General features: G+C 37.2%; 1 protein-coding gene and 1 non-coding gene across 17 annotated transcripts in view; one reads left to right on the top strand and one right to left on the bottom strand.

Annotated features, from left to right (window-relative positions):
- The window catches only part of ZPLD1 (zona pellucida like domain containing 1), a 336,172-nt gene that overhangs the window by 165,692 nt on the left and 149,261 nt on the right, over positions 1-21,219 (top strand). The window lies entirely within an intron of this gene.
- LOC113257048 (small nucleolar RNA SNORA18) lies at positions 10,498-10,627 on the bottom strand. Its single transcript, XR_003316811.1, has one exon. It is a non-coding gene; the product is annotated as a small nucleolar RNA SNORA18 (small nucleolar RNA).

The raw sequence follows: 21,219 nt of genomic DNA, 5'->3' as shown, positions 1-21,219 counted from the left end.
TTTATAAACTCCCTTGTGTTTAAACTCTTTTATTTAGTACACTCTTTCAGTTTCTCACAGCCTGTTGGGGGCGTGTAGTTTGTCTTAAAATAACCTGAACAATACTGTATAATTTAGCACCCCAAATTATCTTTGCATTATGCACTTGCAGATGACCCCAAATGGTGTAGAGGACCCGGATGCTCTCTTACCTTGGGATGATTTCCCTGTCCATCAGGTTAGAACTTCCAGGAATATATATGGGGTAGATTAGCTCTCCATGGTGCCCGTGGGTAGACCTTCTACTCTACCAGTGGAAAATGACATGCCGAAAGTGACCAAGTGATAGGTTTGCTGGGCTGATTTTTTTTCCAAGTCAAATTCTCCTTTTCTCTTTCTTCCCTGATTAATGGGTATATGAATGAATGTGTGTGTTTATGTGGGTGACTCACACATCCTAATATAGAACTTTATAGAAATGAATTTCAGTGAGTTTTTTTTTAAAACACAAGACCACATCAAAGAAAAAGAAACACTCTTTAGCTGTTGACTGGCTTTCACCACTTGTTATGTGAGAAGTGAAACGTCAGTAACTTAAAAGAAATTTTAAGATCAATGTGTTTGAGCTTTTCTGATTTTAAAATTCTTTACAGAAACTTGTCAAAAAGATTATGTAATGGAAACAAGGAGGCTGAAACTTCTCAGAGCCCTGGGAAAATTTCTTTGTTTTCCCTGAGTGCAAAAAGAAAAAAAAGAAAAACAGAGTCTTATTCTGGAGAGACTCCTAGCTGGTGTCAGTGTACACGTTAGTTACGTGCAGTTGTTGCTTTTTAGGGACTACTGCTCTGACTTACATGGAAACAAAGACTGGGCTACAACCATGTATTCACAAGAGCTGCGGTGAACTAATGAGTGAGGCAAAAGTGGTACATGAACTGACCATTGAGGTAGTTCAGGCATAAATGGACTTTCTGCTGAGGTGACCCGAAGTTGCCCTAATTCTTCCTTTCTTCCAGTTGTATAGATCCAGTCTTGGAAATGCAGTGGAAGGTTAACATGTCAGACTGTGACTTTATTCTGTCTCTGGAATAACCAAGATGTTGTAGAAAATCAATTTGCTCTCTCCAGGAGGACTCCGCTGAACTACAGGAATAGTCTGTTGGGGAAAAGTTCCTCTGAAGATGGACATGGTTTCATTTCTGTTTCATTAGCTCTTGCTGCAGAGAAGATGATGGATAAACTTAGTTATTTGCTGCTTTTCTTATTAAGGGTTTTATCCATTTCTTTTCAACATAGAAGGATATTGGAACCTAAATGTGATTGCTGAGATTTGTCATTTTCAGTAGCTCAGGGATCTCCCTGGAATAAACTAAAGGCATCTGCTTTCAACATTCATGTCTATAAAACCACAACTGAGAGGGAAATGTGTGAACTTTCAAACCCCAGACACTGCTGCATTTAAGAAGAATTGTTACTATGAATGTTGAAATCTTTTCCTTCCGGTCCCTGTTTATGCTTGTGTGTGTGTGTGTGTGTGTGTGTGTGTGTGTGCGCGCGCGCGTGTGTGAGAGAGAGAGAGCGAGAGAGAGCGAGAGCGAGAGCAAGCACGTGCACTTGCGTGCGTGCGCGTGTGTGTGTGTGTGTTTGCTCAGATGTATTTCATCTGCTCAAGAATTCTGAATTCAAGAATTTTGCATCAGAACTTTTGCTTCCTCATTTAGATTAAGATGTAGAATTGTACTAGCGTTTTAAAACAAGCTGCAAGTAGTGTTGACGTGATCAATGTGAAAGGAAACATTTAGCCGAATACCCTGTTATTACACACATTGTTTACAGAAATTAGGACATATATATGTGTTCATTTTTGTGAAATATTCTTACCTTAAAGCAATTTTAAGAAAAGCTGAACTTTTTCTCTACATTGCCACTTTATATCTGCCTTATAAAAATTATGACTTGTTTTTAGATGTGACACTTATTCAAAATGAAATGCAGTGATATAAGATACAATTTGAAAGTATTCAGCCCTTCTTTTCCTTGTACTAAACAGTGTCTGTGGTGGAATTTGTCCTGAAATGAGTCTGAGGAGACCAGTTCTGTGGGATGGAGGTGATGGCAATGAACCTGCTTTGGCCTCTGTTTCCTCTCTTAGAAAATTAGGGCACTAGAGAAATAATCTCTGTGGTCTCTCCCTTGACTTTCCCTCCAGCTCTAAACACTCGGTTTTGCTTTTCTGTGCTCTGCACAGACCACTATCTAACTTTCCCTTGGGAACAATACTTTCAGCGTGTAGCTCTGTTTTCAAATAGTATTCAAGAGAGAGAAAACTCTGAGGCAGCAGATCCAGCATTTTCAAATTTTAAGGCTCAACTGAGAAGAGAAGAATTCATCCAGAGAATGGTATAAATTCCACTTGACTGAATCTTAGCACCTTCCACACACCTCCATTAGGGAAGGGGTTGACATTACAAAGATTTTCCCATCCCTAATGACTCTGGTTGAGAGTCTTGATTATACAATATTTTGACTTGCACTTCAAAGTTCCCTCAATGTCTCCATCTATGTCCATGGGTAGCCCTCTAAATACAGCAGCTGTGCCATCTGTTTCAAATATTATTTCAGCCCTCGCTGTTTTGGGATAAATTTCATAAAATGTATTGCATACACACACATTTAATTGAACAAACGAGAAGCCTTTCCAGTTTAAAAAAGCTTCCTAAATGACAAAAAGTGTCCAATTTCCATTCAAATGGTTACTCCGGGGCTTTAAAATGTGTGAATTCATCTAACAGAGGCTGGTGGTGTATTTTGAGGCAGATGGCTTGATTCTGTGAAGAAAAAAAATTAAGTGCATTTTACTATCAATCTTATTTTTTTTTGGCAAAAGACTGACATAATAAAGATGTGTGTATTACTGAGAATGCTTTTTAATAATGATTCTACCTTATGTTTTCCCCCAAGAATATGGTTAACTGACTAGGAAAATCTATTTAGAGATTTTATGTTTATCCATAATGATCAGTTTAGGAGGAAAAAAAAAAAAGAAGCCCACTCACAAAATTGCTGAAATACAAAAGGAAAATAACGCTCTACAACTTTCTAAGGGAGTCCAAGAGGAAAGGAATTCTGAAGTTTATCCGATATTTCCCTGTTAAATAGTTGCAAAGTCAATAAATTGAAAGAAGGAGAAGGGATTTCACTTCAAATAAGAATGTCTTTAGAGGAATACCTACAGTGTAGATGTCATGTCCAAGGTGTGTATTTATGACTAGCAGTTTTAAAGTTGAGTCATTGGAATGATCAGTCACTACTGCTGTACACTTTCAAATTTAGACTCATGTTATCATGTTCAAAATTATGTCAAAAGTTCTGTGCTCTGAAGGTCCTTTCAAGTCTTGCCTGCTTTATGGAACATTATAATTTACCCCCTAAATTCACTCCACCCTTCTTCCATTTGTAGTTTGCAGAATTGACTGAGCTCTCAGTTAACTCCTGAGTAGTAAAAACAAAATGTGTGTCTCAGTCCTCTTGGAAATGATTGTACAGCAACCTTGGTCTAAGCCAATCAACCCACTGTTTCTTTTGGCACCAAACTTATAACTTAAGTTGTCCCAATCAGTCTAAAAGAAAAAGCATTTACTTGATAGCTTGGAAAAGGTACTTTCTCTCTTACAGTCAACATGGACAGGGAAGCATGTGGCCTTCACAGGTACTGACAACTTCCTGAAATACAAGGAGAACTGACCTAAGGATGACGTGAACAATGCAGATAGCAGGATGAAAAGTGGAAAGAACCTGCATCTTTGATGATATAATTGAACCTTTGGGTCCACAACCCTGAAGTTCTCTATGCCTCTGGATTTGCCCTTAGGGTAGCAAATGCTCATGGTTAGAACAATTTTTATTTTCTCTGCCAGTTGGAGTGAGTGGTATTTTTTTCTAAGTGTAAAGTTTCTTTTGTTTACATGTCACATATGCAAAATTATTTAAAGTCAACACATTTTTATGAAGGAATTTCACATGCTGTGATTCTTTTCATTGCCAATCACCTTAATTCTTCCAAGTTCTGAGTCATAATCTTCAAGATTTTAAAAAAGACCTTTTGCTGGAGGAGAGGAAGATGGCAGCTAAACAGGAAGATCATAGGCTTGTCTCATCCCCCAAATACAACTAGATAACATATCATCCTATATACCCCAGAAATTGACCTGAAGACTGACAGAACAAACTCTACAACTAAAGGGGGAGAAGAGGCCACACTGAAGAAAGTAGGAAGTGTGGAGAATTGGTTTAAGGGAGAAATGGATTACAGGTACTGTAAAGGGGAGGGAGCCATGGTTATGGAGAAGGGTAAGAGAGAGAGGAACACACAGGGGAATGCTCAAGGAGAACATCTTCTCAAAGCCATAGCTTTGAAAATGAGAGGGGCAGAATTTTGTGAGTTTTTGCAACCAATGGGGCTTAAAGCCTGGAGTTTTAAAGGTCAGTGGGCTTGGCTGGAGTAGAGCCCAGAAAGCATTGCCTTGCTCCTGGAGAGAAAGTAGGCAAACAACTGGGGGTAGACGGTGTGGAAACAGTGTACTGAAGAAGGCTTGGGGCACACAGTGGGAGACTATTAACTCTTCTTGGAGCATGTCCCTGAGAGTTAGTGTTCACAGAGATGCCTCACCAGGAACAAAGGAGTTGGCTGACACTGTTTCCTTCTCCTGTCCTCAGCATAAACATGGACCCACCTATGAAAGCAGCACAGCACCAACACTGGGTGCTTTATTTGCTTATAGCAAGCCCCACCCCAGAACCCCTTCCCCCCATACTCTGGCTGAGGTTGCCCCTCTCCATCAAGTTTGCCGCAGTCCTAATGCAGTGGGACCCTCCCTCAGAAGACCAGCATGAATCCCTGCCTGCCCACACCATGTCTTCTGCTCAGAGTCCTGTGGGGCCTCAGTTCTGATGGAGTTGGTGTCAGGTCTCATTTCACAAGCAGACCAGAGCACACCTAGTTAAAACTCACCACATTCAGTCCAGGGACAAAACACTACCCACAGCAGGCAGGGAGAACCTCTGCAGATGGCTGACCTGAAGGATAGAGCAGCCAAAGCACAGGAGCAGAGAGCACACAGAACACAATGGAGACACCCTGAGAAGGACCAGGCTCTGGGCACTACATGACCTCCTCTTCATAAGGCCATTAATTTCAGAAGCAAGAGACATAACTGGCTTTTCTAATACATAAAAGAAAGTAGAGACTTAGACAAAATGCCAAGATGGAGGAATTTATCCCAAATGAAAGAACAAGATAAGACCACGGCCAAAGATCTAAGTGAAACATATATAAGTAATATGCCTGATGGAGAATCTAAAGCAACATATATAAGGTACTCCCTGGGCTTGAGAAAAGAATAGAAGACATCAGTGAGACCCTTACCACAGAGTTAAAAAAGAATCAGAGATGAAGAATGCAATAAACAATATTGGAACAGGCTTGATGCAATGAAGAGCAGCTGGAAGAAGCAGAGGCATGTTTTAGTGACCCAGGAGACAAAATAATGGAAAATAATGAAGCCAAACAAAAGAAAGAATTATGTAACATGAGAATAGACTTAGGAAACTCAGTGACTCCATCAAACGTAATAACATTCATATTATATGAGTCCCAGAAGAAAAAGAGAAAAGGAGACAGAAAATTTATTTCAAGAAATAATAGCAGAAAACTTCCCTAATCTGGGGAAGAAAACAGACATCCTGATCCAGAAGGCACAAAGAACATCCATCAAAATCAATAAAAGCAGGCCAACACCATACATATTGTAATTAAATTTGCAAAATATAATAATAAAAAAATTCCTAAAAGCAGGAAGATAAAAGTAATTAATAAAGGAAAACCCATAAGGCTAGCTGAAAATTTCTTAACAGAAACTTGGCAAACCAGAAAAGAATGGCATGATATACTCAAAGTACTGAATGGGAAAAATCTGCAGCCAAGAATACTCTATCCAGCAAAGCTGTCATTAAGAATAGGAGAGATAAAGACATTTCCAGACAAACAAAAACTAAAGGATTTTGTGACCGATAAATCTTCCCCACAAGAAATATTAAAGGGGACTCCTTAAGTGCAAAGGAGAGACCAAAAGTAACAAAGATAAGAAAAGATCAGAGAAAGTCTCCAGAAACAATGACAAAACAAGTAATAAAGTGGTAATAAATACATATCTATCAATAACTACTTGGAATATAAATGGACTAAATAAGCCAATCAAAAAGACATAGGGTGTCACAATGGATAAAAAATAAGGCCCATCTATATGCTGCCTATAAGAGACTCCTTTTAGACCTAAAGACACCTGCAGATTGCAAGTGAGGGGGTGGGGAAATATTTATCATGAAAATGGATGTCAAAAGAAAGCTAAAGTAGCAATACTTATATGGGACAAACTAGAGTTTAAAACATAGAATGTAACAAGAGACAAAGAAGGGTACTATATAATCATAAAGGGGACAATCCAACAAGAAGATATAACAATTGTAAATATTTATGTATCCAGCATGGGAGCACCCAAATATATAAAACAATTAATAACAAACATAAAGGAACACTATAATTGATAATAACACCATAATAGTAGGGGACTTTAACACCCATTTACAGCAACGGAGAGATCATCTAAACAGAAAATAAACAAGGAAACAATGTCTTTGAATGACACAGTGGACAAGATGGACTTAACAGATATATTCAGAACATTCCATCCTAAAACATCAGGACACACATTCTTTACTAATATGCATGGCACATTCTCCAGAGTAGATCATATATTAGGTCTCAAAACAGGCATCAAAAATACAAAAAGATTGAAATCATACCATGCATTTTTTCTGACCACAATGCTATAAAACTTGAATGGGTCAACCAGGAAATCAAAAAATAAAATAAAAAATACATAGAAACAGATGAAAATGAAAACACAACAGTCCAAAACCTTTGGGATGCAGCAATAGCAGTCCTAAGAGGAAAATATATAGCAATACAGACATACCTCAAAAAGCAAGAAAAATCTCAAAACAACATAACCTTACACCTAAAGGAGCTAGAAAAAGAACAACAAACAAAGCCTAAATCCAGCAAAAGGAAGGAAATAATAAAGATTAGAGCAGAAATAAATGATACAGAAAAAACAACAAAAAACAATAGAACAGATCAATGAAACCAGGAGCTGGCTCTTTGAAAAATCAATAGGATTGAGAAACCTCTACCTAGAGTTATCAAAAAGAAAAGAGAAAAGGACACAAATAAATAAAATCACAAATGAGAGAGGAGGAATAACAACCAACACCACAGAAATATAAACAATTATAAGAAAATATTAAGTAAACCTGTATGCCAACTAATTGGACAACATGAAGAAATAGGTGAATTCCTAGGAACATATAAACTATCAAAACTGAAGTAGGAAGAAGTAGGAAACTGGACAGACCTATAACCAGTGGAGAAATTGAATCAGTAATTAAAAGAGTCCCAACATCAAAAGTCCAGGGCTAGATGGCTTCACAGGTGAATTGTACCAAATATTTAAAGAAGAGTTAATATTTAGTCTTCTCAAACTATTCCAAAAAATAGAAAAGGAAGGAAAACTTCCAATTCATTCTATGAGGCCAGCATTACCCTGACCAATACCTGATAAAAGCTCCACTTTTTAAAAAAGAACTAAAGATAAACATGGTATCCATGATACCATGGTATCATGGTATCCATGATAAACATGGATGCAAAAAATCTCAATAAACTACTAGCAAACTGAATTCAACAATGCACTTAAAAATTATTCACCAGTATCAAGTGAGATTTATTACTGGGTTGCAAGGTGGTTCAATATTTGCAAATCAATTAGTGTGATACACCACATTAAGAAAAGATAGATTAATAACCATATGATAATTTCAATAGTTGCAGAAAAAGGTTTTGACAAAGTATAACATCCATTCATGATAAAAACCATCAACAAAGTAGATTTAGAGGGAACGTGCCTAAACATAAAGGCCCTATATGCAAAACCTACAGCTAGTATCATCCTCAATGGGGAAAATCTGAGAGCTTCTCCTCTATGGTCAGGAATAAGTCAGGGATATCCACTCTCACCACTGTTATTCAACATAGTACTGGAAGTCCTAGTCACAGCAATCAGACAATGAAAGGAAATAAAAGGCATCCAAATTGTCAAGGAAGAAGTCAAACTTTCACTATTTGCAGATGACATGATACTACATATAGAAAACCTGAAGGACTCCACTAAAAAACTGCTAGAACTGATAAACAAATTCAGTAAAGTATTGGATACAAAATCAACATACAAAATTCTGTTGCATTTCTATGCACCAATAATGAAGCATCAGAAAAAGAAATTAAGGAACCTACCCCACTTACAATAACATACCTAGGAATAAACTTAGCCAAAGAGGTGAAAGACCAGTACTCTGAAAACTATAAAACAGTGATGGAAGAAATTGAAGATGACACAAAGAAATGGAAAGACATTCCATGCTCATAGATTGGAAGAGCAAATATTGTTAAAATGTCTATACCACCCAAAGCAATCCACACATTTAACTCAACCGCTATCAAAATACTACCAGCATTTTTCACAGAGCTAGAAGAAACAACCCTAAAATTTCTATGGAACCACAAGACACTGAGTCGCCAAACCTTGAAAAAGAAAAGCAAAGCTGGAGGCATTACAGTTCTATTACAAAGCTGTAGTGTTCAAAACATTATGATACTAGCACAAAAGTAGACTCATAGATCAATGGAACAGAATAGAAAACTCAGAAATGAACCCACAACTATATGGTTAGTTAATCTTTGACAAAGCAAGAAAGACTATCCAATGGAAAAGAGATAGTCTCTTCAACAAATGGTGTTGGACGACAACAAGCAAATGAATGAAACTGGACTACTTTCTTATACCAAACAGCAAAATAATTAAAAATGGATTAAAGACCTAAATGTGAGACCTGAAAACATAAAAATCCTAGAAGAGAACATAGGCAGTAATTTCTTTGACACTGGCTATAGAAACTTTTTTCTAGACATGTCTCCTGAGGCAAGGGAGACAAAATTAAACTATTGGGGCTACATCAAAATAAGAAGCTTCTGCACAGAAAAGGGAACAGTCCACAAAACTAAAAGACAATGGGAGGAGATATTTGCAATGACATATCTGACAAAGAGTTAGTATCCAAAATCTATAAAGAACTTATAAAACTCAACACCACAAAATTGAATAATTCAATTAAAAAATGGGCAGAATTTTTCCAAAGAAGACATAGAGATGGCCAAGAGACACATGAAAAGATGCTCAACATAGCTCATCATCAGGGAAATACAAGTCAAAACTACAATGAGCTATCACCCCACACCTGTCACAATGGTTAAAATCAGCAACGTCAGAAACAATGGCGGCAGGGATTTGGAGAAAGAGGAACCTCTTGCACTGTTGGTGGGAATGCAAATTGGTGCAGCTACTCTGGAAAACAGTAAGGAGGTTCCTTAAAAAGTTAAAAATACAACTATCCTGTAATTCAGCAATTGTACTACTTACTAGGTATTTACCTAAAGAATACAAAAATATTAATTCAAAGGAACACATGTATCCCGATGTTTATAGCAACATTCTCTACAATATCCAAATTATAGAAATAGCTCAAGTGTCCCTTGACAGATGAATGGATAAAGAAGAGGTGGTATACACACACACACACACACACACACACACACACACACACACACACAGTGGAATATTACTCAGCTATAAAAAAGAATGAAATCTTGCCATTTGCAATGACATGGATGGAGTTGGAGAGTATTATACTAAGTGAAATAAGTCAGAGAAAGACAAATACCATATGATTTCACTCATATGTGGAATTTAGGAAACAAAACAAATGAGCAAAGGGAAAAAAGAGAGAGAGGCAAATGAGAAACAGACTCTTAACTACAGAGAACAAACTGGTGGTTACCAGAGGGGAGATGCATAGGGGGATGGATTAAATAGGTGATGGGGATTAAAAAGAGCTCTTGTGATGAGCACCAGTGTTGCATGGAAGTATTGAATCACTGTATTGTACACCTGAAACTAACATTACCCTGTATGTTAACTAGCTAGAATTTAAATTAAAAAAATTTAAAAGAACATTTGCTTAATCCACAGTTGTCATGTCAGTGAGTCCACACTTCTTTTAGTTGGGCTTCTTTGATCTCTACTTGAGTATGGACATACTTCAAAAATTCTCCACCTGTAAACTTTGGGACCCAGTTTCTTCAAGAAATGTATGTTAGAGCCATGCATAGGGTCAGAGCAGTTGGAGTTGCCTAGTTGTCAATTTCAGACATCTTCTATACATGAATAAGTTCAAATCATGTTTACTCCTAAGCTATCACACCCTAGAATAGTGCAGATCATTGGGATATGCCAATACCTAAGATTAGAAAACACTGACTATTAAGTCTTAAAATAGTTTTAGTAGCCTTGTATTATAGTTCTTTCTCACAGATTTAAACATAATTCTGTGAGTAAAGCAAACCACGTATTTACTCTATGAGGCATTTCCAATGATGTGGGTCTATAGAAAAAACCCCATTGGGATGTACCTCAAGTGGAGTGAGGTTTTTTTGATACTTGCAGCTAAAAGCATCCCAGTAGGATGTGGGAATACCTGAGGCTTAGGGGGAACGCCACACTAGGCTCAATTGTGTATGTCATGAGACCATCTCCCTGTCATGAATGGTGGGTCCTATCTTCCAGCTCTGAATCAGAAATTCTGGGGGTAAGACCCAACAGTGCACTTTAACAAGTCCCCCAGGTGATTGTGTTTGAAGATCACTGAACTGAGCATATCAGGCAGATACATAATTTGAAAACTCTTGTGTTTCCTTAGGGTTCTCAGATATAGAATAATAAAATAGTTATTTTAATAATAAGGTGATTCAAAATGTAAAGAACACACTGAAGACATTTTTCATGATTATGACTTTTAGTTCTGCCAAGCAATATCATTGCTAATGAATTGTTTAGGATGACTGCATATGGTAGAGAGTTACCCCAGTTGTGTGTGTGTTTGAAACTTACCACCTGACTTGGAAACCTCATTGCCACTGGATGACCCAGCAGAAGTTTTTAAGTCAGGTTGGAGGATATTGGGGAATTTCTCAGGGCATGGTTGTCAGGCCCTTGGCCCCAGAGGATTTTTACCTATGTTAGTTTTTATGATGTGGGTTTAGGAAAAGGGAGAGGATGTTAACATGGGTTCTTTCAAAGGCAGACTGTGTTTTTATCTCTCTCTCGGTTAATTCAGTGCTCAGTTGCCCTCTGGCCTGATCACAGTTCTATAGTCCCTCGAGAATCAGTTGTTAAGCCTAATTATGATTGCTTTGAACTTCCGTGAGACTCTGATGTCAAAGGTCTCCCATTAGGTTTTTGATCACAGTTTTCTGTCTCAGCTTGCCCCTATGTGATCGCATATTGCTGCATTTCTGCTCATACACTGGGAGCCTCTCTCTTCTTGGTGCCTCCCGTTAAGTAGTGATAAATGTTTTCTGTCCAGCCCAGGAAGAATCATAATTTGCTGTTACTGACAGAGGCCTCCTAATTTTACATTAGAGAAAGCTGAAGTCTGGGTCTGGCTTGTAATTTCCTTCCTTCATTCATTTGTTCCAAAACAAATGAGCATTTACCATGAGCCAGGCCCTGTTTAATAATGGCAAAAGCACGATTAGAATAAAGGAATCATAACTCCTATACCAATGCTCTTGTCACTATCCTACATCTTAAAAGTTATTTGAATAAAGCAAAAGAAATGAAATAAAAATGAATGAAACACAAATAATTAAGAAAAAAGGAAAAAAGAAAAATAAGAGGAAAGATCATTTGGGAGCTAAGTGCCTTCTGGATGACTAAGCACACAGATTTACTTTTCCATCCCCAAAGTTCCACTGGAATGAGTGAATAAACATAAAATGAAGAAAAACAATGTAACTGGACTAGGAAATATGAAGGTTGATATTAGCAGAAGCAACAAATTTCTGGGAGATATAAAGCAGATAGGATTGGATTGATGGAGTAACCAGATAGAACTGGTAACCGCAGCTAATGCAAGTGAAAGAGAATGGTAATGGAGAAAGAAGGGAGTTTTGTTTTTGTTTTGTTTGAACAGAACTTTGGAAAGACCCCAAGATCATAATCATTAGGCACTAGAGGCAGGAATCATCTATTGGATACTTAGTAGGAAGACCAGTAAAACTAGGACGTTCCAAGCACCTGGAAAATGCATACACTCCCAGCTCTAGCAGAGCTGGCACAAATATTTTAAGAACTAATAAAGGAGTGGATGGGTTTTGTCATTGGGGGTAAGTAGGGACATATATAGTGAGTATTGGAGCTAAAAAGAGAAGTTGAGTAGTACTCCCATGCAATATCAGCTGCCAATAAGGGAAATCTTTCCACACCCTTACAGCAAGCTCCTACCTACCCTAACAGAGAGGTGTCTCTTGATGACAGATCCCAGCTTACTTTTCATAGCCATGACTTCTGTCCTTTACAATCAAATTCTCTATCAAGGGAACTGTGACTTTCACATTGGCCATGTATATCAGTTGTCCTAAACTGTCACTTATAAATAATTGAGTCTCCAGATATTTAAGGAAAAATAACAGCATAAAAATGAATTACCAACTTTAACAAATCAAAATGATTCTTGAAGAAATTGAATTACTGGAGAAATACAGAGAAAATTATTAAAACAATTTAATTAGTATCATCAAAGAGATTTGAGGGGATGCTATATTTGTACAACTAGAATACACTGCTAAGAAAAAGTAAAGTATATGAGAGAATTTATAGCAATTCGAAAACCTCTACATGATTGTTGAAATAAATGTAATGGGGTAACTGATGATGTAGAATGTAAAGCCCTTAATTCCACAAAGCTGCTTCATATATGTAGATAAGACCAGTCACTCTGGAACTAATCTGCAATCAGAAAAGTGTCACTTGAACGAACACGGTTAACCCACTGCCTAGGTGAAAAGGGATAATATGAACTTCTTTGGCTGACAAAAGCTGTCTTTAATCTGACTTTGGAATGCTGAGTTGGTTACTGGAAAGGAGATGGAAATGTTTGCATAAGGAAGAAGAAATTACCCAAGAGGAAAGGTCAACTCTTTCCCTTTTGAGGTTTAATGTCTTTAATACTTCTCTGGCTGACTAGGTCTGTGAAAAGTCCAGAGGCATAAGAGACATCAAGTTTCTCAGGGAGGAACTCACCATGGGGGTAGGTAGAATCTGGAAAGATGTGCAAGGGTCAACATTAAGTGAAAGGTTACCTTAGGGAGGGTTGGGTATGGGATATCATGCAGCCACAACAAGAAATACCTGTGAACCCAACCATCTTGGCAGATTGGTTATGGTGGCAAATAATGACTAAGCTTGCAGGTGAGGTGCAAGAGGTATATCCTTGCAGTTCAAACCTAGGGCATCGGAGAAACTTGTGCAAGGGTCTGTCCCTCCACAGGCAAAACTGCAGTGATGGACAAGGTCTTATAATAGTTTTCAAAAGCATCCCTCTGGTCAGTGACAAAAGCGGTCATAGTATCAGACTCATCCCACTCAAGTTCTCTCTATCAGCTGGTCGACAAAAGAACTGGGGCAAACTCTTTGGAGTTCTGCAAAATTTAGGGAGAAGAAGGGCTATCTCACGAGAGGGTTAGTTGTCAGCTAAAGGGCAATTGAACAATGTAAAAGATGTGACTAAATTCCTACTCCCCAGCTGCTGAAGTAAATCAAACTAATTACCTAAAAATTTCAGTTGAAAAACTGAATAGTAGAATAGGTGTGGTTGAAAACCAAATTAGTTTTATGGAAGATCAAGCCAAGAAGTTTCCTCAGAATATAGTGTGAAAAGAGATGAAAATTGCGAAACTTGGAAGGAAGGATGTCATTCATTATATGAGGTACAAAAACTCACAAGGCATGCAAGACATTCAGAAATTCCAGTTATCAACCCAGTAAAACATCTATAAGAAGATACTAGAGAGAGTAGAAAGAATGATATAATCAAAGTGATAATAGAAGAATACTTTTTTCTGAGCTGAGAAAGACATTAGTGTTTTGATTTTAAAAAAAGTAAGTGTTAGCAGGGATGTAGAGAAATTGGAACACTTGCATTGTTGATGGGAATGCCAATGGTGGAGCCACTGTGGAAAATGTCATGGCAATTCCTCAAAAACATAAACATACAATTATCATACAACCCCATATTTAATTTATGGATACGTACTCTAAATCAATGAAAGCAAGGACAGGTACAGATATTTTTACACCCATGTTCATAGCAGTATTATTCTCAATAACTAAAAGGTAGATACAACCCATGTCCATTACTAGATAAATACATAAATAAAATGTGGCATAAACATACAATGGAAAATTCTTCAGTCTTAAAAAGGAAGGAAATTCCAACATACTTTACAACATAGATGAACCTTGAGGATAGTATGCTAAGTGAAACAAGCCATTCCCTGAAGGACAGATATTGTATGATTCTACTTATATAAGGTATCTATATTAGTCAAACAGAAAGTAGAATGGTGGTTTCCAAAGGCCGGGAGAAGAGAATATGGTGACTTGGTATTTAACGGGCATAGTGTTTCATTCAGACCGGATGAAAATGTTCTGGAGATGGAAGGTGGTAATGGGTGCACAAGGCAGCACAAGAGAGAGGCACAGTGAAAGGATCGAGAAAGTGGGCCTGCATTTGAGCCCTGACACCACCACTTACTAGCTCTGTGTCCTTGGCCAAGTCAGCCACCTAATTTCTCTGTACCTCAGTTTCCTCATCTGTAAAATATGGATAATAATAGTCACTACCTCATGGGATTATTTTGAGGACTTTATTATTAATGAGAACAACATGAAGAAATAGTACAACTCTGTGGTCTAATTTGAAAAAAAAATCTATTAAAACTTAAAATGCAGTTACTCTCTGGGTACCAGAGAGCCAGCCCAAATAGGCAGGTGCCTTTCCAGCCTTTGGTCCCATCACACCAGTTAACATTCCACTGATTGACTCACATGGCCATAGGAGAGACAGGAAAGTCATATGGCAAAGGATGTGAATACAGGGAAGGGTAATGAATTAGGGTCATCCTACTTCACCAACCTACTTTTTTCATAGTTGTGACTTGGGGGAAAATCATATAAATAAGACATATATGAGGATTTTTAGGACAATGGGCTTACTGATAACAGTGTAGATGTTAGAATTGCACTAGTACTCCAAAGTCCCCCAAAAAGTTTCTGTAAAATACTATGTGCTTAAAAATGTTGGATGAAATAATAAGTTATTATTCATTCAGTCATCCAATGAGAGCCTTCCTTGACTGGAATGATCCTGTGAGAATGGGATGCTGGGATCTTCCTTCCAGTTTAATGAGACTATAGTCTGTGCAGCCCGTAAGGGTGGATGGTAAGGAGAGGCAAAGAGTTAAAACATCTAAGGCAAATATATCTATATTTATATTTATATTATCTATAGTAATATGATTTGCCTTAGATATTCTCGTATCCTCAATTAGCAAAAAAAAAAAAATGAATGCATAATTGTGAGTGGGATGTGATTCTTCTTATTCTAGGTAGGGGTTTGGGAAGTTTACAAGTAGTGGAAAGTACACTTGGTGGAATGCTCTGGAAATCGGCTTTTTGCCCTAAGTCTGCCACTAATGAAAGATAGAATCTTGAACAAGTTCCTTAACTTGTCTGAGTGACAATTTTTTTTATCATTAAATTTGGGCTGGAGGATCTCTAAGATTCTTTCCAACCCTAAGGATTTAAGAAGGAAATTTAAAAAAATGGAAATATGACAACAGTATAGATGGGAATTCATTGAAATGCATTTTGTAAAATTAGAAGCAGCAGCTGATTTATAAGAAGCAATAACATGTTCTCTAAAATGATTAATTATAATTGAGCAGTTACTATTGATATAAGGATGGTTATATCTCATGAATAAAATTGTGAAGCTCATTCCAAACCAGTGTTCTTTTTTTAAACATAAAGTAACAGCAAGGTGCTTCAAATTAAAAAAAAAAAATCAGTGCTAGATAAATTATGAATAGAAAAAAACCCTAAAGATTATAAAGCTTACACTAGGTTATAAGTTATTGACTAATCTCTGGTTCAAAGCGACATACCAAAGTAAGAAAATACAATATATCATAGTGGCTTTGCCCTAAGATGTATCCTTTCTAGTTGACAACACTTCTAGCATTGTCTTATGGCTGAGCGGAGTTATCATTTGTTCCATCAACTCAAAAGGCTATGGCTGTCTTCCAAACATCTCCACCTTCCTCTAAGAAGCAGTTATAAATCCACATTCCACTAATGTATATGAATATACATTCCACTAATGTATATGAACATACATTATAGATTAGGTTTATATATACAAAATGATTCACTTCACCAGCTAGGTGTAGCAATATATCACATCTTCTTTATTTTGCCAATTAATCATTCGAGCTACAGCATGTCCTTATTAGTAGAAAGCCTAGCATCTCCTATTTGAGTGCTTCTCCTTCCCAACTATCCCAAGTTGTTCAGGTAGCTTTCTCATACCAAAGGCTGTTAATTATATTTCCAAGGTAATTGCAAATTTCTATTGGTCCTCTATCAGGGTTTCTCATTGCCATGTGGTGTCCTCTATTGAAGATTGGTCTTAATCCAGTTTAATAGATGTTCATCACTTGATGGTGATTCATTTCCAGTCTAAGACCCTGTATTGGCTTCCCTATGTACTTGCGTTCAATGTTTAGAGTGCCTGATCAAGATTCTGAGTTCTGGAGTCATGTGAGCTGGATTTGAATTTGCCTTTGCTTCTTTTTAGTGTGTGACTTGAGCCATTATCTAACTTTCTGAGTTTCAGGTTCCTCATTTATAAAATAAAGGTAATAATAGAATTTTTCACTGTTGTTTTGAAAATTAAATGAGACAACATAATAAACAAAGTAACAGGGACCTACAAGATTTATAGAAAATGTATGTTCCTATTATCATTATGACTACTACTAGTAGTAGTATAGTAATCATTTCCAAAAGTGTAACAATATTGCAGGATTGCTGTGATTCAGAGCTTAGTGTTTCCATTTTTTTACTTCTTGGGAGGAACTTGGGCTCTCCTGTACAAATTAGTCTACCTTTATCCCAGAGCTCTTCATACCAAAGTAATTCACCTCCTGGTTGAATGTTTCTCTAAGAAAAATGGGCAAAGCTTATGAATAGGCAATTCATGGAAGAGTATATTTGAATGGCCTGTATATAAAATCTTACTAGTCCTTAGGAAAATACAAATTAAGATAAAAATGAGATAACATTATATAACCAATAGATTTGCAAAAACAAATATCTAATAACATCAGTCGGGGGGGGGGGGTTGGAACAATGGTGCCCCTCATATTGTGGATGAGAAGGTAAATCATTACAACCACTTTGCTGACACTATCTCTAAGTAGTAGGGAATGGACAAATAAAATGTGATTTATTCATGAAATAGAACAATACACAGTATTAAAATGAATGAAACTTATGTGTGAATTGGATACATCTGAAAAATGTAATGTTGAATAAAAATTTGGTAAAGGATATATAAAGTACACCGCTTACATATACTTATTAAAACACAAATATGTACACAATTGTATGTAACAAATATTAAAACTTGCAGGCTAGAGATACTAAATTTAGGATGGTAGCTAATTCTGGGGAAGGAGGAAGATGAACAGGATAGATAGAGGGATTATAGCTTTCTAGATAATGCTTTGTTTCCTTTAAAAAAATTTTTTAAGACAACATGGTAATGTAGTAGCATTTGTTACCTATGTATGATGGGTTCATAAGTATCTATGAAATAATTTTTTCTCCTTTCTATAAACATAAATATTTAATTATATGACATCAGATAAAGAAAATTAAAGGGAAAATAATAGCTCATTTAAACTTTGGGATAATTAGGAAACATTTAGGGAAGAATAAAATTAGATTTCTACCTTATGTCATATACCAAAAAAATTCCCTATGGATTAAATTTTTCATGAAGAGAAAATGGACCAGAAGATGATGTAGGTGATTATTTGTCTGATCTTAGGTAGGGAAATTATCTCTAAGCATGTAGACAAAATAAATCTAGATAAAAGGAAAAAATTAATAGATTTTCTGCAAAAAATTCAAATCTCTTCTATATCCCCAAACAATAAACAATGTGTGTCTGTGTATGTATATATATGATGAACTAAAGTGATATTTTTAACATGTAAAGAATTTGTAGAAACAAAAGATATAAGAACATTAAGCTTTATCAGTAGGACAAAATGTTACTGGAGGGACATTACTAGAGTAAGGGATCTTCTCTTACTGGGTCTGGTGTACTGTGTTTTGTTTTTTCTTGCTAATGCCACATGATGGGTCAGCTGTGCAGGAGTGTGGAGAGGACATGCAACGGTGCTATGCCTCATGTGTGCTCACAGCACTTTACTCTCGGAGATCTTGCTGCCTTGCCACATCCTGTGGTCCCCCTCCCCACCCCAGTGCAGGCACTACATAGGTCAAGGTTGAGCCTGAAAAGGTGCGCTGAATTTCCCTGCATGCCCATCCCCCAGCCTCGGCTCACCTGTACCTTGGAGGGTTGTTTCTCATGGCTTTCCCAGAATAGATACCACACACTCCAGGTCTGTGCTCACAGTGGCACTTCGCTACTCCCTCTCATACCAGCCCACCCACCAGGCTTAGTTCATGTGTATACCAGAGGACTGTTTCCTGCTTGCTAGGTAACTGAGGACCAGCTCTGGCCTGGGACTAAGGAACTTGTCTGTGGATTTTTAATGGACCCAGAAATTTTGCATTTCATGGCAAAGAATTTAATATGAAATATTGTTCTTCCTTTGACTTTATAATCATTCTCAGAGAGGGTGTTCCATACCTGTCATATAACATAAAGGACTTGATTCTATAAATCCTTAATAATTTTAACTTACAACATTTTTAGAACTAAGATTTAAGTTCTTATAATGAGAAAACATAAATGCTACTGGTAATCTTCACTCAAAGTCCTGCTTACTCATTTGTATTCTAACTGTAATAAGCAGATATTGACTGCAGTTGATACCAACAATCAAGATTTATTGATCTGAGCTAAATACCATCTAAAATAATGTCAAGGTCAATATGTGCTCAAAAGACCATTGATCTTGTATGAGGGCTAAAAGGTCATCAATATCTTCATTATTGAACTCCATGTATTATAATTTTTTTAAAAAAATGTACTTTTCAGGAAGTATATAATTTATTCTAAAGAAGAATGTGAAGACTATTTAGAACCTATTATAATTATGGACACGGAGACTAAACAGTAATGTAGCTCAGTGGAACTTCACCAGTTCTTTCCTGAAACCATTCATCCAGCTTCTTTGTATTTTGGTGATTGGATTTTTAGGTGGGGTATGGCTGAGCCTAGGGTGGTGCTGTCATTAGCTCATCAATGATGTACTACATGTTGGCTGATTGAATTTAAATAAAAAAGGCTGAAGAAAGAAGTGGAAAAAGAATTGATGTGTTCAAGACTAAAGATAGCAAAGCAGAACTGGGAAGAGGGTGCTTTTATTGCCTTCTGTGCTGTGAGTATATGTCTTTTTCTCAGACCCAGGAGTTTTGCCTCTTCTGTCAGCATTTCTGAAACAGCAATAGGCTTGTTACCTTACAAGTAGGGTAAATTCTTAGAGCCTTCTGTTTTTTGACAAAATAGGGACTTCTAGCAAGTTCTGGTATGTACATGTGATAGAGTACAGTCTTAGTCAGCCAGGGCGATCGTAACGAAATATCACTGACTGTGTAGTTCAAACAGCAAACATGTATCACAGTTCTGGAGGCCTGGAAGTCCAAGATCAAGGTGCTGACAGATGCAGTATTTTGTGAGGAACCTCTTCCTGGTGTGTAGACTGATGCCTTCTTGTTGTATACTCAAATGGAGAAGAGGGAGAGGGCTCTGTTCTCTTCCTCTTATAAGGACACTGATCCTATGGAATTTCCACCCTCATGACCTCATCTAACCCAAATTACCTCCCAAGGCCCCTCCTTCACGTACCATCACACTGGGGATTAGGTCTCCAGCACATGAATTTTGGGTGGATATAAACATTTAGTCCACAAAAACTGTCCAGCTGCCTTGAAAGTTATGTTCTCAAAACAATTATCAATATAAAAGTTTTCATGACATATTGATTAGAGAAAAAATAGATTATGAAAGAGTAGTTTGGTATATTTTTTTAAAAAATATATACATTTTCTAAAAGTGTATATATGGAAAGATGAATCTAAGATCAGTTTAAAAATGATTGCATCATTTTTTAGTTGAGTGGTTCTCTTTGCATATTTGGGGGCCCGCCCACACCAATTGAATCAGAATCTGTGGGGGGTGACACTGTGTATACTGTATTTTAACAGCCCTCCACGTGATTCTGATAGATGCTAAAGTCTGAGAACGACTGACTTAGGTGACGTTGCTCCTGCTTGTCAGGGAACTATGCTTTGAGAACCATCATCTTAGTCCATGTGGCAGCTTAGTGCGGTAGTGATGAGCATGGACCCTGGAGCCAACTTCTTTGGATTTATATCTGATCCTGCCACTCCCTAGTTTTGTGACTTTAAGCAAGTTTTAAAATTCTCTGTGCCTCCAAACCATAAGGGACTCTTTTTATTTATAGTTTTTTTATTATGTTCAGTTAGCCAGCATATACTACATCATTAGTTTTTGATGTAGTGTTCAATGATTCATTAGTTGCAAATAACACTCAATGCTCATCACAACAAGTGCCCTCCTTAATATTCATCACCCAGTTATCCCATCCCCCCCCCACCCCTCCCTTCTGTAACCCTCAATTTGTTTCCTGGAGTCCAGAGTCTCTCATGATTTGTCTCCCTCTCTCATTTCTTCCCATTTAGTTTTCCCTACCTCCCCCTGTGGTCCTCTACTCTATTCCTTATTTCCACATATAAGTGAAACCACATAATTGTCTTTCTCTGCTTGACTTATTTCACTTAGCATAATCCCCTCCAGTTCTGTTCATGTCGATGCAAATGGTGGGTATTCATCCTTTCTGATGGCTGAGTAATATTCCATTATATATATGAACCATATGTTCTTTAT

Source organism: Ursus arctos, unplaced genomic scaffold (genome assembly GCF_023065955.2).
Source record: "Ursus arctos isolate Adak ecotype North America unplaced genomic scaffold, UrsArc2.0 scaffold_4, whole genome shotgun sequence".
In the NCBI taxonomy this organism is placed as follows: domain Eukaryota; kingdom Metazoa; phylum Chordata; class Mammalia; order Carnivora; family Ursidae; genus Ursus; species Ursus arctos.
This window is presented reverse-complemented; position numbering and strand designations above follow the sequence as displayed.